Here is a 22,160-nt window from a genome sequence, read left to right on the forward strand (position 1 = left end):
AGACACAGACACTGATTCAGGGAGACACAGACACTGATACAAGGAGACACAGACAGGGACCCAGGGAGATACAGATATTAATACAGGGAGATATTGATACAGGGAGACACAGACAGGATCTTAGGGGGACACGGACACTGATACAGGGAGACACAGACAGGGACCCAGGGAGATACAGATATTAATACAGGGAGTTACTGATACAGGGAGACACAGCCACTGATACAGGGAGACACAGACACTGATTCAGGGAGACACAGACACTGATACAAGGAGACACAGACACTGATTCAGGGAGACACTGATTCAGTGTGACACAGACAGTGCCACAAGGAGACACAGCCACTGATAAAAGGAGAGACAGACACTGATTCAGGGAGACACAGACACTGATACAAGGAGACACAGACACTGATTCAAGGAGACACAGCCACTGATACAAGGAGACACAGACACTGATTCGGGGAGACACAGACAGTACCACAGGGAGACACAGACAGTACCACAGGGAGACACAGACAGTACCACAGGGAGACAAAGACAGTGCCACAGGGAGACACAGACACTGATACAAGGAGACACAGACATTGATTCAGGGAGACACAGACACTGATTCAGTGAGACACAGACAGTGCCACAGGGAGACACAGCCACTGACACAAGGAGACACAGACACTGATTCAGGGAGACACAGCCACTGATTCAGTGAGACACAGACAGTGCCACAGGGAGACACAGCCACTGACAGAAGGAGACACAGACACTTATTCAGGGAGACATAGTCACTGATACAGGGAGACACAGACAGGATCTTAGAGGGACACAGACGCTGATACAGGGAGACACAGACAGGGACCCAGGGAGATACAGATATTAATACAGGGAGATACTGATACAGGGATACACAGCCACTGATACAGGGAGACACAGACACTGATTCAGGGAGACACAGACACTGATACAAGGAGACACAGACACTGATTCAGGGAAAAACTGTTTCAGTGTGACACAGACAGTGCCACAAGGAGACACAGCCACTGATGAAAGGAGAGACAGACACTGATTCAGGGAGACACAGACACTGATACAAGGAGACACAGACAGGGACCCAGGGAGATACAGATATTAATACAGGGAGATATTGATACAGGGAGACACAGACAGGATCTTAGGGGGACACGGACACTGATACAGGGAGACACAGACAGGGACCCAGGGAGATACAGATATTAATACAGGGAGTTACTGATACAGGGAGACACAGCCACTGATACAGGGAGACACAGACACTGATTCAGGGAGACACAGACACTGATACAAGGAGACACAGACACTGATTCAGGGAGACACTGATTCAGTGTGACACAGACAGTGCCACAAGGAGACACAGCCACTGATAAAAGGAGAGACAGACACTGATTCAGGGAGACACAGACACTGATACAAGGAGACACAGACACTGATTCAAGGAGACACAGCCACTGATACAAGGAGACACAGACACTGATTCGGGGAGACACAGACAGTACCACAGGGAGACACAGACAGTACCACAGGGAGACACAGACAGTACCACAGGGAGACACAGACAGTACCACAGGGAGACAAAGACAGTGCCACAGGGAGACACAGACACTGATACAAGGAGACACAGACATTGATTCAGGGAGACACAGACACTGATTCAGTGAGACACAGACAGTGCCACAGGGAGACACAGCCACTGACACAAGGAGACACAGACACTGATTCAGGGAGACACAGCCACTGATTCAGTGAGACACAGACACTGATTTAGGGAGACAAAGACACTGATACAAGGAAACACAGACACTGATTCAGGGAGACACAGCCACTGATACAAGGAGATACAGACACTGATTCAGTGAGACACAGACACTGATTCAGGGAGACACATACACTGATTCAGGGGGACACTTACCGTGCCACATGGAGACACAGACACTGATACAGGTAGACACAGACACTGATTCAGGGAGACACAGACACTGATACAAGGAGACACAGACACTGATTCAGGGAGACACAGACACTGATTCAGTGAGACACAGACAGTGCCACAGGGAGACACAGCCACTGATACAAGGAGAGACAGACACTGATTCAGGGAGACACAGACACTGATACAAGGAGACACAGACACTGATTCAGGGAGACACAGCCACTGATACAAGGAGACACGGACACTGATTCAGGGAGACACAGACAGTACCACAGGGAGACAACGACAGTGCCACAGGGAGACACAGACACTGATACAAGGAGACACAGACACTGATTCAGGGAGACACAGACACTGATACTAGGAGACACAGACATTGATTCAGGGAGACACAGACACTGATTCAGTGAGACACAGACAGTGCCACAGGGAGACACAGACACTTATTCAGGGAGACATAGTCACTGATACAGGGAGACACAGACAGGATCTTAGAGGGACACAGACGCTGATACAGGGAGACACAGACAGGGACCCAGGGAGATACAGATATTAATACAGGGAGATACTGATACAGGGATACACAGCCACTGATACAGGGAGACACAGACACTGATTCAGGGAGACACAGACACTGATACAAGGAGACACAGACACTGATTCAGGGAAAAACTGTTTCAGTGTGACACAGACAGTGCCACAAGGAGACACAGCCACTGATGAAAGGAGAGACAGACACTGATTCAGGGAGACACAGACACTGATACAAGGAGACACAGACACTGATTCAGGGAGACACAGCCACTGATTCAAGGAGACACGGACACTGATTCGGGGAGACACAGACAGTACCACAGGGAGACACAGACGGTACCACAGGGAGACAGACAGTGCCACAGGGAGACACAGACACTGATACAAGGAGACACAGACATTGATTCAGGGAGACACAGACACTGATTCAGTGAGACACAGACAGTGCCACAGGGAGACACAGCCACTGGCACAAGGAGACACAGACACTGATTCAGGGAGACACAGACACTGATTCAGTGAGACACAGCCACTGATTCAGGGAGACAAAGACACTGATAAAAGGAAACACAGACACAGATTCAGGGAGACACAGCCACTGATACAAGGAGACACATACACTGATTCAGTGAGACACAGACACTGATTCGGGGAGACACAGACACTGATTCAGGGGGACACTTATCGTGCCACATGGAGACACAGACACTGATACAGGGAGACACAGACACTGATTCAGGGAGACACAGACACTGATACAAGGAGACACAAACACTGATTCAGGGAGACACAGACACTGATTCAGTGAGACACAGACAGTTCCACAGGGAGACACAGCCACTGATACGAGGAGAGACAGACACTGATTCAGGGAGACACAGACACTGATACAAGGAGACACAGACACTGATTCAGGGAGACACAGCCACTGATACGAGGAGACCCGGACACTGATTCAGGGAGACACAGACAGTACCACAGGGAGACAACGACAGTGACACAGGGAGACACAGACACTGATTCAGGGAGACACAGACACTGATACTAGGAGACACAGACATTGATTCAGGGAGACACAGACACTAATTCAGTGAGACACAGACAGTGCCACAGGGAGACACAGCCACTGACTGAAGGAGACACAGACACTTATTCAGGGAGACACAGACACTGATTCAGGGAGACACAAACACTGATTCAGGGAGAAACAGACACTGATACAAGGAGACACAGACACTGATTCGGGGAGACACTTACAGTGCCACAGGAAAACACAGCCACTGACAGAAGGAGACACAGACACTGATTCAGGGAGACACAGACACTGATTAAGGGAGACACAGACACTGATTCAGGGAGACACAGACACTGATACAAGGAGACACAGACACTGATTCAGGGGTACACTTACCGTGCCACATGGAGACACAGACACTGATACAGGGAGACACAGACACTGATTCAGGGAGACACAGACACTGATACAAGGAGACACAGACACTGATACAAGGAGACACAGACACTGATTCAGGGAGATACAGACACTGATTCTGTGAGACAGAGACAGTGCCACAGGGAGACACAGCCACTGATACAAGGAGAGACAGACACTGATTCAGGGAGACACAGACACTGATACAAGGAGACACAGACACTGATTCAGGGAGACACAGCCACTGATACAAGGAGACACGTACACTGATTCAGGGAGACACAGACAGTACCACAGGGAGACAACGACAGTGCCACAGGGAGACACAGACACTGATACAAGGAGACACAGACACTGATTCAGGGAGACAGAGACACTGATACTAGGAGACACAGACATTGATTCAGGGAGACACAGACACTGATTCAGTGAGACACAGACAGTGCCACAGGGAGACACAGCCACTGACAGAAGGAGACACAGACACTTATTCAGGGAGACACAGACACTGATTCAGGGAGACACAGACACTGATTCAGGGAGACACAGACACTGATACAAGGAGACACAGACACTGATTCAGGGAGACACTTACAGTGCCCCAGGGAGACACAGCCACTGACAGAAGGAGTCACAGACACTGATTCAGGGAGACACAGACACTGATTCAGGGAGACACAGACACTGATTCAGGGAGACACAGACACTGATACAAGGAGACACAGACACTGATTCATGGAGACACATCCACTGATACAAGGAGACACAGACACTGATTCAGTGAGACACAGACACTGATTCAGGGAGACACAGACACTGATTCAGGGGGACACTTACCGTGCCACAGGGAGACACAGACACTGATACAGGGAGACACAGACACTGATTCAGGGAGACACAGACACTGATACATGGAGACACAGAAACTGATTCAGGGAGACACAGACACTGATTCAGTGAGACACAGACAGTGCCACATGGAGACACAGCCACTGATACAAGGAGAGACAGACACTGATTCAGGGAGACACAGACACTGAAACAAGGAGACACAGACACTGATTCAGGGAGACACAGCCACTGATACAAGGAGACACAGACACTGATTCAGGGAGACACAGACAGTACCACAGGGAGACAACGACAGTGCCACAGGGAGACACAGACACTGAAACAAGGAGACACAGACACTGATTCAGGGAGACACAGACACTGATTCAGTGAGACACAGACAATGCCACAGGGAGACACCGCCACTGACAGAAGGAGACACAGACACTGATTCAGGGAGACACAGACACTGATTCAGGGAGACACAGACACTGATACAAGGAGACACAGACACTGATTCAGGGAGACACTTACAGTGCCACAGGGAGACACAGGCACTGATACAGGGAAACACCGACACTGATTTAGGGAGACACAGACACTGATGCAAGGAGACACAGACACTGATTCAGGGAGACACAGCCACTGATACAAAGAGACACGGACACTGATTCAGGGAGACACAGACAGTACCACAGGGAGTCAACGACAGTACCACAGGGAGTCAACGACAGTGCCACAGGGAGACACAGACACTGATACAAGGTGACACAGATACTGATTCAGGGAGACACAGACACTGATACTAGGAGACACAGACATTGATTCAGGGAGACACAGACACTGATTCAGTGAGACACAGACAGTGCCACAGGGAGACACAGCCACTGACAGAAGGAGACACAGACACTGATTCAGGGAGACACAGACACTTATTCAGGGAGAAACAGACACTGATACAAGGAGACACAGACACTGATTCAGGGAGACACTTACAGTGCCACAGGTAGACACAGGCACTGATACTAGGAGACACAGACATTGATTCAGGGAGACACAGACACTGATTCAGTGAGACACAGACAGTGTCACAGGGAGACACAGTCACTGACAGAAGGAGACACAGACACTGATTCAGGGAGACACAGACACTGATTCAGGGAGAAACAGACACTGATACAAGGAGACACAGACACTGATTCAGGGAGACATTTACAGTGCCACAGGGAGACACAGGCACTGATACAAGGAGGCACTGGTGCAGTGGCAGTAGTGTACAGAGAGAGGGAGAGATGCACAAGGAGACAGGGACTGGTTCAGTTGTAGTTGTAGTGGCAAAGGAGACGACAAACCATGGCAATGCGCTTCCCTCCTCCTCCCAGTGACGCCAGACAGCAACAGGTGAGTCTGATAGCCGTGGGAAGCGATAGTGTTTCATGCTTCTCTGTGCTCCTCTTCCCGGACTCATGTGTCCTTTACCTTTCTCTGGCTGACATCCCTACAGATACACGGCACTCATTCCATCGCCCACTCATTGAATGTTTCAGTCAGTCTCTCCCTTACACTCTAAACTGCTTCTGCGCTACCCTTTACATCCCTTGTCACCCTCTACTCACCGCTGACCCTCAGAACTTACTCAGAAACTCAAGAAACTTCGAGCAGTGCAGGTCCTGAAGGCCTGGAGTGAAAGGGGCACAGCTGCACCGATGTCTTTCTATTCACCTGGAGCTCACTCAGGGAGAGCCCACACCCACCGTGCCCAAGGACGCCGCAGCCCTTGGACCCAGCCTCGTCTCCACCCCCCACACCCCCATCCCTGCGTAAGTAGATCCCTTTCCAGAGACACCTTCACACTTGGCTGTTTACCCTCAGCTGCTGTGCGTCTCGTGCATTAACCTCCCTGTCATATTTCAACAGCGCCCAGAGACTCCGTGAGAGCGTATGAGGCGCGCTAACAAATGGCGGTAAATAATGAACAGATACACTAAGCTACCGACGTGTCAGCTTCGGCATCCCGAGGAGCACTGCTCCTAGACTGGGGCACCTGTGTCCCCTCGGGGGTCAGAGCACATGGGAAGGGAAGAGGAGGTGAACGCCTCCACCACACATATTTCTGCCATTTTTTCACCCCCTCAGTGAGGACACCCGGGGTGGGCCGCACCAAGAGGTGCAACTAGAGCCAAATTTCAGGAGAGGGGGGGCTACTAAAAATTTCGGGGGAGGCAGATTCTTCCAGCAATATGCAGGGTGGAGATGCAGGGGCTCTAAGAAGGGGTGAAAACACAACAAAGCCCCTTCGCTGCGCAGCGAATTCCGCCGCAGCACGGTGGGCTAGGGGATGAACGCAACGCTTTGGTGCTCATGACGGCTCCACGCTGTCATGAGTCAGGGGCGGCGTGTGCTCATGACGGCGTGGTTCCGTCATGACCACGCCCGCTCATTAATTCGCCCACCACACAGGCAGGGAATTAGTGCCGCGTGGGAGGAGCAGCGGCCGCATGACGGCACCACGCTGTCATGAGCACACGTCGCCCGTGGCTCATGATGGCTTGGAGCCGTCATGAGCATGCAAGGGGTTAAAGACCTGTGAAGTACTCGGTGCGGCTGTGTGTGCGCCTGGGAAAATGTCTCAGTCTGGGCTGCCAATAAGTCAAAATATAATTCCCTTTGGGCGAATTACCATAGAAAGACTAGTTCTTACAAACAGAACATATAAAAACACACCATTTCAGAACAAGTAAACAACAAGGAAGCAATATAAACAATATAAAAAACGAGTGAAAACACTATAATAAAAGTAAATCTAGACAATTTATTCATATACACTATATTTCGTTAAAAAATGGGAAACATACAGGACGGAACACTATAAAATAAATAAATCCAACATTCCAATAAAAAAGGAGGTACAGGTTAAGGACTAAATTCAAACAGTGATTCAGAATTTTCCTCAATTTCTTGACCCAGTATTACTCCTTGTGCATCAGTCTGGGCTGCCCCACACGACGGGGGGGCTGAAGCCCATTGAGCCCAATGGGCGTTGCGCGCCTGCCTGCACCCTCATTGCTACACCACTGTGTGAACCCTCCGCTTGTCTGGTGCATGTCTAAGCAATAACTAAACTCAATCCTTATCCTAGAACACCAACAAAGATGGCCGAAAGTAACATGAAGACAAACGTTAACTATCTAAGCCTAAGGGGGGGATGGCGGGAATAAACAAGACCTACTGTAAGCTGGCTACAGAGCCCCTAACTATAAATCCATCCAATCCCTATCCCACCCCTAGGGCCTGGTCTGTACCACTAGCCTGAATCCCCCCCGGGGGAGGAGCCCTTTTGGGAGCCACCCCCAAAGAGAACTGCTCATCAAATCAGCAACAAACTCTGCATACACTACACTGGAAAATGCTAACCCGTGATTGCCACCATTAAAATATGGAGAAGACACCAACAAAGAGACGGTGAAGCAGCAAGTACATGTGACTACTATTGCAACCATCAAGCGTATCAGTATATATTGTTTGTCCAGACTCAGTGTGAACATTCTAAGATTGTGCCCAGGGGCAGCAGACATCAAAACAGTATCCACATGCTGGATTCATTTATGACCAAAAGCAGGTAAAATGCAATAAGCTGAATTTTATCTTCTTTCTAGAAGACAAGGTGACGACGAGATATGAACAACAGAGTCGAGGGCGGAGCTTTTTGAGAATGCGCAGCCTTGTAGGACAAAGAACACCCAGGAAAGGAAGACTGGCAGAAGTGAGGGTGGGTCAAAAGAGCTTTAGACTCCGATCCTGGAAGGCAGGGAGGAGCATATCGGACAAACCCACTAGACAGATGCAATGGGCCATGAGCATTACCTGCCCAGTGCATTGAGTGAAGAGCTTGGAAAATAATACTGTTCCCACCTAGAAGCCGGTACAGGCTACAGAGATGCACAATACACAACGATTTAGGCCAAGCTAAGGGTGGGCTGGGAAAATTCTGTGCAAAATGAAACAGAGGAATGAGTGGACTTTAGGATCACCCAGGATGGAGCGCATTAACAAATATTCAGAAGTAGTAGTACCTCGCCTACCATTTGCTTCTCTTGAATGAGTAGAAATTGAGGCGCCTGAGCCGTTTTTAGGGTTTTGCATGCCCTGTACATGTCTACTCTGGCAACTTTCTATTGGTGTACCCAGGGGAAGCCTACTTTGGTTCTCTTCGAAACTAATCAATGATCTATCTTTGGCAGGACACTACTGTATGAGCGACAACTAAAACTCCAGAATTATCCCAAAATGATTTCAAGTGTATCTTGAGTAGGGTACAGTCAAAGGAACTATCGAATCAGGTTTTCAAATCTCAGGACAAACAAAAATGGTTCTTAAATGTTTGGGATGACATACAAAGTTTCAACAACAAAGTTCAGTTTATCATGAAAGAATGTAGACCTCCTCAGCCTCACCTACTGCCAGGTAAAGATGTTGGAGTGCAGCTAACTTCAAACTTCCAACTTTTTAAGCTAAGAGTCTGCATCGGATCTCAGTCATTCCCTGCACAGAGCATATCATGGTTTCCCTCTTTCATTAGTGCATTTGATCTTTACCTTAAAATGTTGTTCACATAGTCTTGCTCTACTTTCGTGGCACATTCATCTCGCAACCCTGCTAGTATCGTCTCTTGCTGCCTTCACCACATGTTAGACGGCACATCCCTGAGTTTTGAAGCTTAATAAAACATCATTGGATAGTTTGTTTCTACAGCACAACAACCAGACTTATGCACGAGTCATCTGAGCTCACCTTCCTCCATAGGGGTCAGTCATTTCACCAACCTTGAAAACCAAAACCTTATGTTTTTAAATCATCAAAATCTTACACATAACATGCAAATGCAGGCATTTATGAAAACCTACAATTGACTGTTGCAAAAAAAAAACGAATTTTGTTCCCAAGCACTGACAGTCAACATTCCTTGTCTGCATCACCAACTGGTGTTGTGGTCAACAGACTCCTGTTTATGATTAACCAAGGGCAAGGAGGGCTTCTAAGCTGATATGATGCCAAACATCATGGACTGCGACAGTAGACCGGGCACCAGGCCTTCATCAGGTATTGATGGCTGATGTCCTGCTGCATCATTTCAGTGGGAGGATGCTCTCTGAGGAAAGCACAGGGTTACCTGGTCACTTCTCTTTTGCTCATACCTGGCATACATGTCTGATGACTTGATGGGAACACAAGACCCTTCTAACAGTAGACCATGGCCTGTCTGAGGTGTAGTTAGAAGAAGAGAAGCTTGCTTTATCCAGCTCTTTCTCCTAGTCATCAGTTCATGACTCCACGTGCCATCCTATGACAGGGGCGTGCGCCAAAGGATCCTCTCTTGATTCGACTGTTCAGTACGCCACCCACCCCTGCTTTTATCTGAAGGTTGTGCAGGACGGACTTCACCAACAGTCAATAATGCCTGCATTGCCTGAGAATTTCTCCCAGCATGCTGCCTGCTGCTGTAGCTGAGACCGTAAGACTTTCCCATGCATTTTTAGCCCAGTCGGTAAAGCTCCGTGGATTAGAAAGAGTCTTTGCAATGTGCGTCTATATCTATTGTATCCACCAATGAGCAACTCATGTTTGATTGTATGCGTTGGGCATTTCCTACCCAGTATTCCCCTACCTGGGGTCCCCAGCCCTGAGAGCATTGGTGACTCGAGGAAAAGAATGGAACAGGGAATTACCCAAGATTAAAGAATTTGGGTAAAATGTATCAATCGGTGAAGCCTGTGGTTTTCAAAAAGAGATTTTGCCTGTTTGAAGTCTCTGGGTGAAATATTTCTGACTCACAGTTACTACAGATGAGGCTGGTAATTCATGTTGATCAGGATTACCAGGACACTCATATTGAGCATCTGTGGTGAAAAAACTTGTTGTTTGCTGTGCGCATTTCCTCTGCAAATACTGATATTTCACAAAGCATTGCTATGTTTTCCTTTAGTGCGATGTGCATGGGTCAGACATGTTTCTCTTCCCTGCACAAACACATGCTCACTCTGGCTGCCCACTCCACCTCTGTTTCTCTTGGGGCCAGGGTCAGGTACACTCACACCAGTTTTACACCCCTGAGGTGAGGATTCCTCTTGATAACTGCTGAGGGCAGGCATCCTTTCCTCCCTGCTCCTGAAGAGCCCCTGACAGGAAGCAATACAGGGACAGGAGAGGGGCGATAGGACAGTGCAGGACACCAGAGAATGACCTCAGGACCATAATAACCACTTTGTGCCTGGAGGGACATGAAGTAGAAAAGGCACATTCTAGGGGAAGGGGGGGTAGGGGTTGCCATGGAGTGAGGCTAGCCCTGTCGTTCATAGAACTCCCTGGCTGGTGAATATTAGACAGAATTTTAGGGAGGCCAAAGTTATATTTTAATCCTCTAAGCATTACCCATAAAATGTTGTATGGCTTAAAGAGTCCTTCCATCAAAGAGCGAGTCAGAAAGGGAATCTAGCACTAGCCAAGTCCCTCCCATCGAAAATTTGTTTTGGTCAAACCGGTACCCGGGATAAAGCCATATCTTCTTTTTGAAATGCCTACTCAACAGCGTCGTATCTTGACTTTTTTTTAGATGAATCTGTTCCGTCAGCTGCTCTATCCCGAAGGTACCAGGTATAAGTATTCTGATCCACCTACATGTATTTATGATCTTTTCTCTAGATGTGATACCTTGCACGTTGTACTGATAGGTCCTTTTTTAAATCTCTTCTCTTTGTCTATTCTTAGATTGAAATCTGTTACAATGTGTCAATGTGTCTTATGGGGGTTTACGGATCACTTCGACGGGGGTAGCCATTATTAGTTCGACTTTTGACGTTTTTATGCAATTTTAGGTTAATATTGATATTTTTGCCTTGCTGTATATATGTGTTGTTCTATTTTTTGCTGCACTTGTATGATTTTCTTTTTTTAAATTGAATGAAGTACTGATTGATTGAAGTGTAAAGCCAGAGCCTCCACAATAATGAAGCTAACCTGATCTGCATCTTCGGTGTTCTTTCATCCCAGGGCCACAGCTGCTAAACATGACAACTGGCGACGAGGATGGGATCCTGTAAAGCCCACCTCCACCCCCACCCCTCACTAAAAGCCCAACACCAGGCGTGGGTGGCCCAGTAGAAAATAGGGAAGTGCAAGGGGTTTTCCCTCTTATCTCCCATTCTTGTCAATCCTTTCGCCAAACGGCTGATCCACATCCTGACACCTGCTTCCCGATATTCCTTTCTGACAATCACCCAGGAGCAACACTAGCATGTCCAGCACCTACTCCAAGCCACATCAAGCGTGCCTCACATGTTTGCCAAGGGCACTGCCCTTGAACGTTGATACTCAGCACTAGCAATCAGTGGAAGCTGCTCCAGCGACACTGCGACACTGTGGCATGTCTCTCAACAGAGACTTGACCTCAAATACCAAATTCAGCAGCACACACCTGTCTGAAACACTTACCCAGCTGGATGACTATAAGTTGCATCAAGTTAAATGGGAAAAACAGAGGTAATGGTGACTGGAAATAATCCAGCACTCTGAGATTAATTCATTTTGCCGCCGACCTGGGGGAGCGCCCCCCTCCTAAATCCTATGTAAAGAGTCTTGGCGTCATTCTAAACAAAGATCTGACTATGGTCTCTCAGGCAAAGAATGTTGCAGGCACCTGCTTTGGCCTCCGGAGGTCTCGCCGGAAGACACTCAAATGGCACCCCATGGAATGCCGAAGGACGCTGGTTCAGGCCCTGATACTCTCACGTCTTGACTACGGCAATTCATTCTATCTGGAAAGCCCCTCATAAGTAATCAGAAAGCTCCAGGTTGCTCAGAATGCCACAGGCAGAGCACTGTTGGCCCTGCCCAAAATGCAATCAGCACGTTAGGTTGCACAGCTTCATTGGCTGCCTATATATAAAAGAATAGAAGTCAAGGCTCTCTGTATCGCCCATAGGATAAAGTATTCCCTTGGCCTACACATCCTTCAACATCTCATCACTCCATACTGTGCAACTAGAGAGCAGAGATCTAATAACCTATTCCTATTGACTAGTGACTATTCCTAGACTAAGGAGAGCAAGAGGCAGGGGTCGGTAATTCGTCTACCTGGTCTCTAAACTCTGAGACTTTCTTCCCATCCATCATAGATCGGACAAAAACTTACTACATTTTTCATCTGAGCAGTGTAAGTCCTCACCTGTCCTCACCTTGTTCTGTAAATGTAAATGTAAATGTATTTGAGCTTATATAGCGCACAGCTACCCACAAAGGGTTTCCCGGCGCTTGCTTAGGGAACCCGTCCTGGTATTCCCCTGTGAGATAACCCCGGCAGGGTATCCACAAGGTGAAAGCCAGGCATCCCGCCGCGAGGGGCCGTTGTGGAGATTAAGCAAGCTATTGCCCAGAGTCGCAGAGTGTGAACCCGTGAGTTGAGAAGGCACCGGAGCGAGAATTATCGAGTCCGTGGAATTTTTGAGCCCAAGACCCGCCGAGGCGGGGAATTGAACCCTGGTCCAGGGCCGATCTCAGCTTCCGGGTCTGCCGCCTCTAACCCCTGAGCCACACTTCTCCACGAAGAAGCCGGGAAGCCCGCTGTGGCTAGCTGTGCACTCTATAAGAACTTTTTAATAATTAATTTAATAATACCATAACGGAATGATGGTGATGTGGCCCAGTGGTGCAGTGAGTCTCCATTTAGGCAGCTGCTGATACTCAAACCAAAGGGCCAGGTGTGTAACGCAGGCCCCTGCAGCACCTGCGGCACGAGGGGGCCCCCAACTCTTCATGGGGGGGACCATTGAACCCCAGACCAATGAATAAGTGTGAGATATGGGAAACTCAGAAGCTCCTTATCACATTTTATGGGTGGTGCATCAGTTTGTGTTACACCACTGCGAAGGCCCGGCGAACTAGAGCCCACTTAAAAAGTTTATTAGTTAAGTGCTCATAAATAATACTGCTAGGAAACTTCAAGACAAAGGTGTGGCGGGTGGACAGACATGCACAGCAAAGGAAAAAAAGAGAGAGAACATGATGAAATTATGAAATAATGAAAATTGGGGAAACACAGCCAGAGGAACAAATAGAAAAAGTGATCATGAGGGAGAAAAGTAAGAAAGAAAAGATAAGGATTTGAAACAAAAGAGGGGTAGCTAGAAGGGGAAAGGAAAGAATGAAGGGTGAAAAGAAGAAAGGACGTGAAAGGAAATGATGGTATAAAAGGTGAAAGGTAGGATGGAAGGGTGAAATACTGACTTGATGAAAGGATTGATAGACGGAAAGGAATGGAACAGTGAAACTATTGATAGGTAAAATGGTGAAGCTGGATATGGAAGGATGAAGAATGGACAGATGGGAGAGGGAGTAGTTGGAGGAGTGAAAGAATATTTTAGCGGGTGAATGAGTGAAGCGAACGTCTATGTGAAAGGATGTACAGTGGTTGGAAAGGAGTAGGGATGGACAGATAAATGGATGAACAGCTAGAAGGGTGAAAGGATGTATGGATAGATGGAATGAGGATGAAATGGTGAAGGGATCTCTTCTAAGGAGGGTCAGGTTTGCTTCCTTATCGTGCCCAGTATGATGAGAGGTATGGTTCAAGGTAGGATATTTACATTTTCTGGGATCTTCCAGGGTACTCAGGGAGGCGCAGAGAGGTGAACCAGCGAAACCGTAGCAGGGACGATTACAAGCGCCCAGGGGCGTAACACATCTCGCATCCCCCTCGGTGCTGGGGGCCCCTGAGCTGCAGGACCCCCCCCCCCCCAGCTCAGGCCTGAGCACTCTGGAATAAATCCGGAGAGGACCCCTCCATGTACATTACAGGGAGCCCCCTTAAACTTTCGTTATGCCACTGAAGCACCCTAATCATGGACGTCATTTAGGGGTCGCGGTTGGATTCCCTAGCTTGCACCTTGCGACCCCTGACACTGCATTTGCGACCCCTAGACTCAGAGTTGGCAAAATTAGTGCCAGAAAGAAAGCGGCATCCTCTTCTTATGGACATCAGTTGGGGCTCCAATCTCCTTGGTTTTTGTCATTTTTTATTACAGTAATAGTGAATAACAGTATATTATTCACTATTAGTATGAAGAATGGAGTACACTTAACTAGAATATAACCCTCCCTGGCAGCTGAGGTAAGTAAAGCATGCTTTTAAATGTGTTGTATGTGTGCGTGCAGATGAGTGCGTGTTTATTTAGGAGTGTGTGATTGTGTTCATGTGTAAGCATGCATATGTGTGAGTGAATGTACAGCTAAAATACCCCTGGCCTTTTGCTGAATTGACGTCCATGACCCTAACGTCATTTCCGTGGTGCCCCAGCTGCTTGACACGACATGTCCGCGAACACAAGACTCCCTACGTCCAACATGGAGGGGGTGCGGGGTAAAATCTCTTGAAATCCCGCCCGTTACACAGGTCGTCTTCGAGTCGTACAGGAAAACAGTTGGTTTAGGCCTAAACCCGGCGAAGCCAAAAGAGCGGAAATGGGGAACGCCTGAAATGGAACCAACCCTGGCTCTCCTCACAAGTCAATAAACAACCACTGAAAAAAATGAAACTTCAACCACAAAAAGACTGGAAAAAAGCCTCTATTTCGGAGTTCCCAGACGGTCTGCAGCCCTCTTTCCTTCATCAGTCATTTTTAGAGTTTTGTAGCTGTCACATTATTTCCATCGACAACTCGACGTGGATATTTTTCAGTTCAGTAACGTCTTCAGCTCTGCTCCCAGGCACGCGCACAGGAGCCGGGCCTGCAGGAATTTACCCTCAGCTGAAAAGGGCTAAATATTTTGGCTGAGCTGAAACACATGTTTTCACCAGGATGCGAAAAAACTCTCGCAGTACAAGAAGCAGTAGTGACTTGTGACTCGCCGAAGAGGGATGTTCTACTGAGGTATTAGACTGCCACCTAGCGGAAGCCTGTGTACAATTTTGGGGAACATGATTCTCTTAGAACGGCTTTTTTTGGCACTCCTCCACCCTGGACGACGTGTGGTAGCTGCTGGGTAAGGAAGGAACCTAGCCTTTTGAGACACAGATTGACAGCATGCGGGTCTTATTTTAAAGACTGCTCGACACAGGCTCTCTGGATCACATTGCATTTCGGATTCAGTGCTTCAAACGCTTCCGTTTGATGTGGAGACGCTCGCCTCGCCTCTTAAGTGTGGCTTTTTTTTTTTTTGTTGCTTTCGAGCCAGCCATGCACGTTCCCAGAACCATGGGCTCACGTAGGCTGCGTTAAAAAATGCACATGCAGACAAAGTAAGCAGTAGTTTCAAGAAAGAATTAAGAAAACAAACCACAACTGCCATGTATCAAGGACAAGGAAAATAAGTGAGGATTCCAAACTGGAGAATAAAGATATATTGCCGACTGGTTCCACCTTTTGCAAGTATTATGATTCAGAAAAAAATAATTGTAAAGACTGAATCTATGAGACAAGTTTCAATCGTCTAACAGTGCACCAATAAGAAATATCTTCTTTATGGGTGTCTAGTTTACTCAATATACAATTATTTATTTGAGAGCAACAACGTTTTAAAACAAAATTTAAAAAAGACAATAAAATAATTCATTAATACAAGAGTACACTTTGTATGCCAACCGAGGTAGTAGTTATTTAGCATAAGTAACATACAGGTGTCACAAAGCTAAACTTACCTATGAGAAAATTTACACGTTTATGTTTACTCTTACACATTGTAGTAAATGTACTACTTTTGGCTATTCACTGTTTACAAGTGTAAATTTACCACAAAGTATAGATTTACCTGAGTGGAACCTAATTTACGAGTGTAAAGTTACTACTCAAAACTTTTCAAACAGGGGTGGAGACCTCCAGTGGCATAGCAAAAGCCCCTGCAGCCCCTGCAGTAAGAGGGAAGTAGCGACTGGTTAAACTGCGCTCGCCCTCGGAGTGTTATAACTGTTCCTAACCATCGTCATCCTCATGTCCTCAATTGAGTTGGTGATCTGGGTGAGACTATGCTATGCTTGTAGTCTTATTTTCTTCCTAGTAGCTCTAGTATGCAACACTGAAATGAAATGAAATGAAATGAAAAGGGGACTTGTATAGCGCGACTGCTGCCCGAGGGCGTCCAAGCGCTGAGTAGAGGGCATAATACTCTGAGGGAAGTGGGGGTGGTTAGTTTTTAAAGAGGAAGGTTTTTAGCTTTTTACGGAAGGACGAGAGGATCCGGTTGGCTCTTAGTGACTGAGGGAGGGAGTTCCAGAGTTTGGCAGCATTGAGCGTAAACGACCTGCCTCCTGCTCTGCAACTTTTGATTCGGGGAACTGCAGCAAAGCATGCATTCGTTGATCGAAGCTGTTTGCCACAGCAGTAGGGGGTAAGAAGAGAGTGGTTGATCATAGGGCGGACTCTATGAAAGGCTTGGTGGGAAATGCAAAGGGCCTTAAATTTTATTCTTTCCCTAACAGGGAGCCAGTGGAGTAGTCGAATCCCTGCTTTGGCTGATTCTCTGCGAGGTATTTGGAGTAGGGTTCGAGCTGCGCAGTTCTCAGTCCGCTGAAGCTTTTGTAATACGTATTCCGTGGCTCCCAGGTAGAGGGCGTTGTTAAAGTCAAGCCGGGACTGAATGAGACTCTGAATGACAACTTGTTTAGCTTCAAAGGGCAGAATCGGAAAGATCTTTCTAAGCATCCGAATGAGCCCGAAGCAGGTTGCTGCGGTTTTGGTTGCCTGGGTATTGAGGATAAGAGATGTATCCAGCCAGACTCCTAGGCTTTTTATGTTCTCCTTCGGCGATGGAGGTGAGCCTAAGCTGGAGGGCCATAGCTGGTCGAGGATTCTCAAGGAGTAGAACGAATAATAGCAATATGAGCTTAAATCTCCCAATACAAACGCTTGTTAGAGAGCGAAGTTATCTGAGTGGATGGGGCCACCAAATCTTGGTATGACTAGACTAGGTAATAATTGTTATTTAGTCTATATCTTTCCCAGCCATCACTCTGATTGATTTATTTTATTTGTACTCTTTAGCCGTGTCAGCAAAGTCCTCACTCATTTGTCCATTGGTTACCCAGGGGTTCAGGCACATTCATCATAACACTCCAGACTAATGGAGGAATTAATACCTCGCTTTACCCTCTCATAGGGACAGGAGTGACAGGGTCATCTCAGGGGTGACCAGCTTAGTCAGGATTATCTAAAGATACCCGGGTCATCCCAGATTTGGGGGGTGGGGTCATCTGTCAGATTCTGAAGAAGACATAGAAACCTACCGGGCACTTTTTATAAAGCTGCCCAGTTCTGCTCCCCTGTCCTACCTCAGGTCGAGGGGAGCCTCATGCTTGCTACATCTCTGGCTGCAAGTAAAGGAGCTGCAGCGGTGGCAGGGGACAGTGGCATATAACACTCCATCGCTTTGCCCACTCCTTACGTTCCAAGGGCGCGACTCAACCCTTCATTTTAATCTCGCTCGACTGCCTCTAACCCACACCAGTACTTGCCAGCTACCCCTTACATCACAGTGCGCCCCCTGCTGGCTGCCTAGGGGATAGATGCGAGGGCAGTACAGAGCAGTACAGCTGGCAGGATGCTGGCAGAAATGGGGGTTCTGGGCTCTAAGGGTGCCACAAGGGCACTAGCACTCCAGCTCCTTCCATGGGTGCACGCCTTCAGGGGGTGCATTTATTTGTGTGTTCAACTTTATCCTGCACTCTATGGGAAGCCATTGGGATTAATTCACAAGAGTTCAAATGGAGTTACACATTATGCTGCAAAGTAAGGCAAATAGCTTTGTTTTGTACTTGTATTTTCTACAGTTTTGTTTTAAGACAGTATAATTAGAAAAGCAATGCAGAAGTAACTTTTCACCATGATTTTTCTTCTTACCATTTTGTTTAGAACTCTTTTTATTAGATTTCTCCAGGTACAAATAATGCATCTAAAAAAAAAAAAACGTACGAAAAAAGGCAATAATAATGCAGTTTACCCCTTTCGCTGCTAATGACGGAACGGTTCCGTCATGAGCATCGGTCAAGCTGTGCTCCTGACGGAATCGTTCCGTCATGACCACACCCATTTGCATGGGGGCCCAGCACAGGAGGAAAATATCCATCGCAAGGATGAGGTTACACCACGGGGCATCCTCTCTGCCCCAAACATCCCCTAAAATACGTAGGATAACTGTCGTCCTCAACCCACTCCACGAATCCATCTCCTACTGCCCCTCCATCACTGCAGTCCCATTCTCATGCCCGTCAATCATATTCCACTATGGGAACCTGATTTGTTTATATTTAATCGGGCATTCCCGCCCCAGGTATGCCATTTCTTCCGCGGCTGTACAGAAGTACATAGCCTGAGTCCTCTACGCCAGAGTAGGGATAGCCGCTGCTCTCCATTTCTGTGCTATTTCCTGTTTGGCAATCATGAAGCCCAGGGCCACCAATTTCTTCCCCGCCCAGTTTCTTTTCCAGACCAACAATATCTCCAGTATTGCCATTCGTGGGGTCACCTCATTGGGTACGCCCACTACGTTAGACAATCTTCCACGTATCAATGTCCAATAACTAGATATCACTGGGCACTACCATACTATATCCATAAAGGTACCCGCAGATCCACGCACCGCATCATGTGCATGCTGGGATGGGCCGCCTCCCCATTTTGTGTTGATGTGTTGGTGTAAAATGCACCCTATGAAAAAGTTTGAACTGGATGAGGTGAAGTGCCACCAGTATCACAAGAACCCTAGCGGCCATTCCCCTCCTCCAATGGGCCTAGGTCGCTCTCCCATCTCCCCCTTAATGTCCGCATCCAGTCTGGCATGTTTACTATTAGCGCCCTATAGATCGAGGAGATGGTCCCTCATCGCTCCATTATCAGGTTAGGTTCCAATGTGTTAAAGATCCGGACCTTCCGGAGCCATCCGGCTGATTTCTCCAAAGCATGTTGAACCTGTAGTTATCAAAAGAACTGTATCTTATGGAGCACAAACGCGCCCTACAACTGTCCGAATGATTTAATATGTGTTGTCTCCCATATGAATCCTAATTTGAGATCCCAAAAGTGTCTCACTCCATGAATCTGCGTAGTTGAGGAACCTCTGGCAATCAATCCCCATGCCGAAGAGGCATTTGCTTAGTGAGTCTCCCGTTTCATTTAGTGTTCTGCAGTGCTCTGTGCCAACAGGCAATCATGGTCCAGGTAACCTCGGGCAGGTCCCTAGACACCCTATAGCTGTATTATTGTGCATGGATCGACTGTACACCCGCCCAAGTCACCTCCAGCCGGCGGTGGAGTCCACCCTATCTGCGTTCAGCCATTCGTTTATAGGCAATAACTGCGAGGTCTGATAGTATGGCCAAAGGTCCACCAGCCCCATTCCACTATCATATTGGTGTTGCACACACTTATGGAATGCCACCCTAGGGGCCTTCACACCCTATATATAGTTGGCTATAACAGCTTGAGGTCCCAGAGAAGGCATGTGAATAACTCTGGAGGAGTACTAGCCATTTGGGTAGAGCAATCACTTAAAAAAAGGCACCCAGCATATTATCAAAAGTGGCAACTTACCTCATGCATCAAGCTGGGAGTGTAGATGACTAAGCAAATGATCTATATTGAGTTCCCGGCTACACATCGGGTCCAGGGTGACATGTATAACCAAGTATTTAATGGCAGAAGCCTTCTGCAAAGGTCTATAGGCCTCCTCTAGAACCTCCTCCAAGGAACAATTTATGGGATGCACCACCGATTTATCCCAGTTGACCTTAAGGCTTAAGTCTTCCCTATATGTATTTAATACCTGCATTAGGCGGGGGATGGTGTATTCCAGGTGCCTAACATATAATAGAGCGGCATCTGCATAGAGCTCTATATGGTCTACACGGCCTCAATGTCCTTGCATGCCCCAGATCTGGGTGACTATGAATATTAATTCTGCCAGCGGCTCAACTGCCAGCGTGAATAGGATGAGGAAAGGGAGCAGGAAAGACAGCATTCCTGTCTTGGACTCCACTTTATCCGGATCAGAGAAGATATCTCCCCATTCACCCATACAATGGCCCGTGGGAATTCATATAGGAGTTTGTCAAATGCTCAGAATCCCGGGGCAATAGTGTTGGGCAGGGTGTGGGGTATCGGAGCGCCATATAAAGTATCTAGGACGTGGTCAAGCCGCAGAAGAGACTTTCCCCTCGATAGGCTGGATCATCCCACCTGCTGCTAAACCAGTTGTTAATGACAATCAGTTGGGATGTGTAATAATAGCATTCAGGGTCTACCAATCCCACTCCGTCTTTATATGGAGATTGCCTACCATGGGGGAATGCAATTCCTGACCGACCACTGGACCCAAGAAAGGAACGAATGATGGAGTTAAGTGATTGAACCAATTGGGGAAATCCGGAGTAGGAAGTGGTGAAATATATATGGAAATTGAGGGACAATCATCATCTTAAAGAGGGCAATGCAGCTCATCATGTGCAGGGGTACTGCACCCGCCTCTGGATGTCTGTTTTCATCTTGGACACCAATGGACACCAATGTCTCGTGAGTTCAGGGAGTAGGGAGATGTGAAACCCATGGTATTTGAAGAAAAGGTGCTTTACCGGGAAGTCGGACTGCCATACATGGTATACATTTGGCTGTATTCAACTGGAGGCCAGAGGCCTCACCGAATAATGTGAGGAGTTCAAGACACCGGGGCCCGGCGGTCTAGGGAGTCAGCTAAGAACAGTAGGATGTCATCTGCATAGAGGGCAATCCTCTCCTCTGGTACCCCATTCCACGACTACCCGCTGAGTTGGGGATCACAGCAGATGATCCAGGGGCTCTATCGCAAGGGCAAATAATTAGGGGGAAGCTGTGAGAGAATGAGCCATTGACCAGAATTTGTGCATAGGACTGGAAGTAAAGTGTCCCAAAAAAGCACTGCATGTGCCTCCTAGTCTGGCGCACTCCAGAACAGCCCAAGAAAAGACCCTGTGTCAAACACCTTCTCGAAATCTATAAGGTAAAGCGCTGCTGGGAAGTGAGATGCATCCCGCTTGGAGAGTGCAACTTGGACTGTCCTAATACAGCGTCTTGTGCTGCATCCGCATGCAACAAACAACAATGTCTCAACTGGAACTCATTAAAACAGGACAGTAAAAAACAGTGATGTCAATCACAATGGGGACAGGGAACAAAGGTAGGGAGACCACAACGAGAAAGGTAGGGTGAAAAAGTTATTATTTGTAGGAAGTTAAGCAGCACTACAGTACAAATTAATATACAATGACCATAACACACAAAGTGAGCACTGGGCGTGCTAGTGATGGTGAGTGGCGCAGTGACACAGGGGTGAAGAGATGCGAGAACGGCGATAATGAGTAAAACGAAATGTGGTCAAAAGTAGAAA

This window comes from Lissotriton vulgaris, chromosome 2_2 (genome assembly GCF_964263255.1).
Source record: "Lissotriton vulgaris chromosome 2_2, aLisVul1.2, whole genome shotgun sequence".
Classification (NCBI taxonomy): domain Eukaryota; kingdom Metazoa; phylum Chordata; class Amphibia; order Caudata; family Salamandridae; genus Lissotriton; species Lissotriton vulgaris.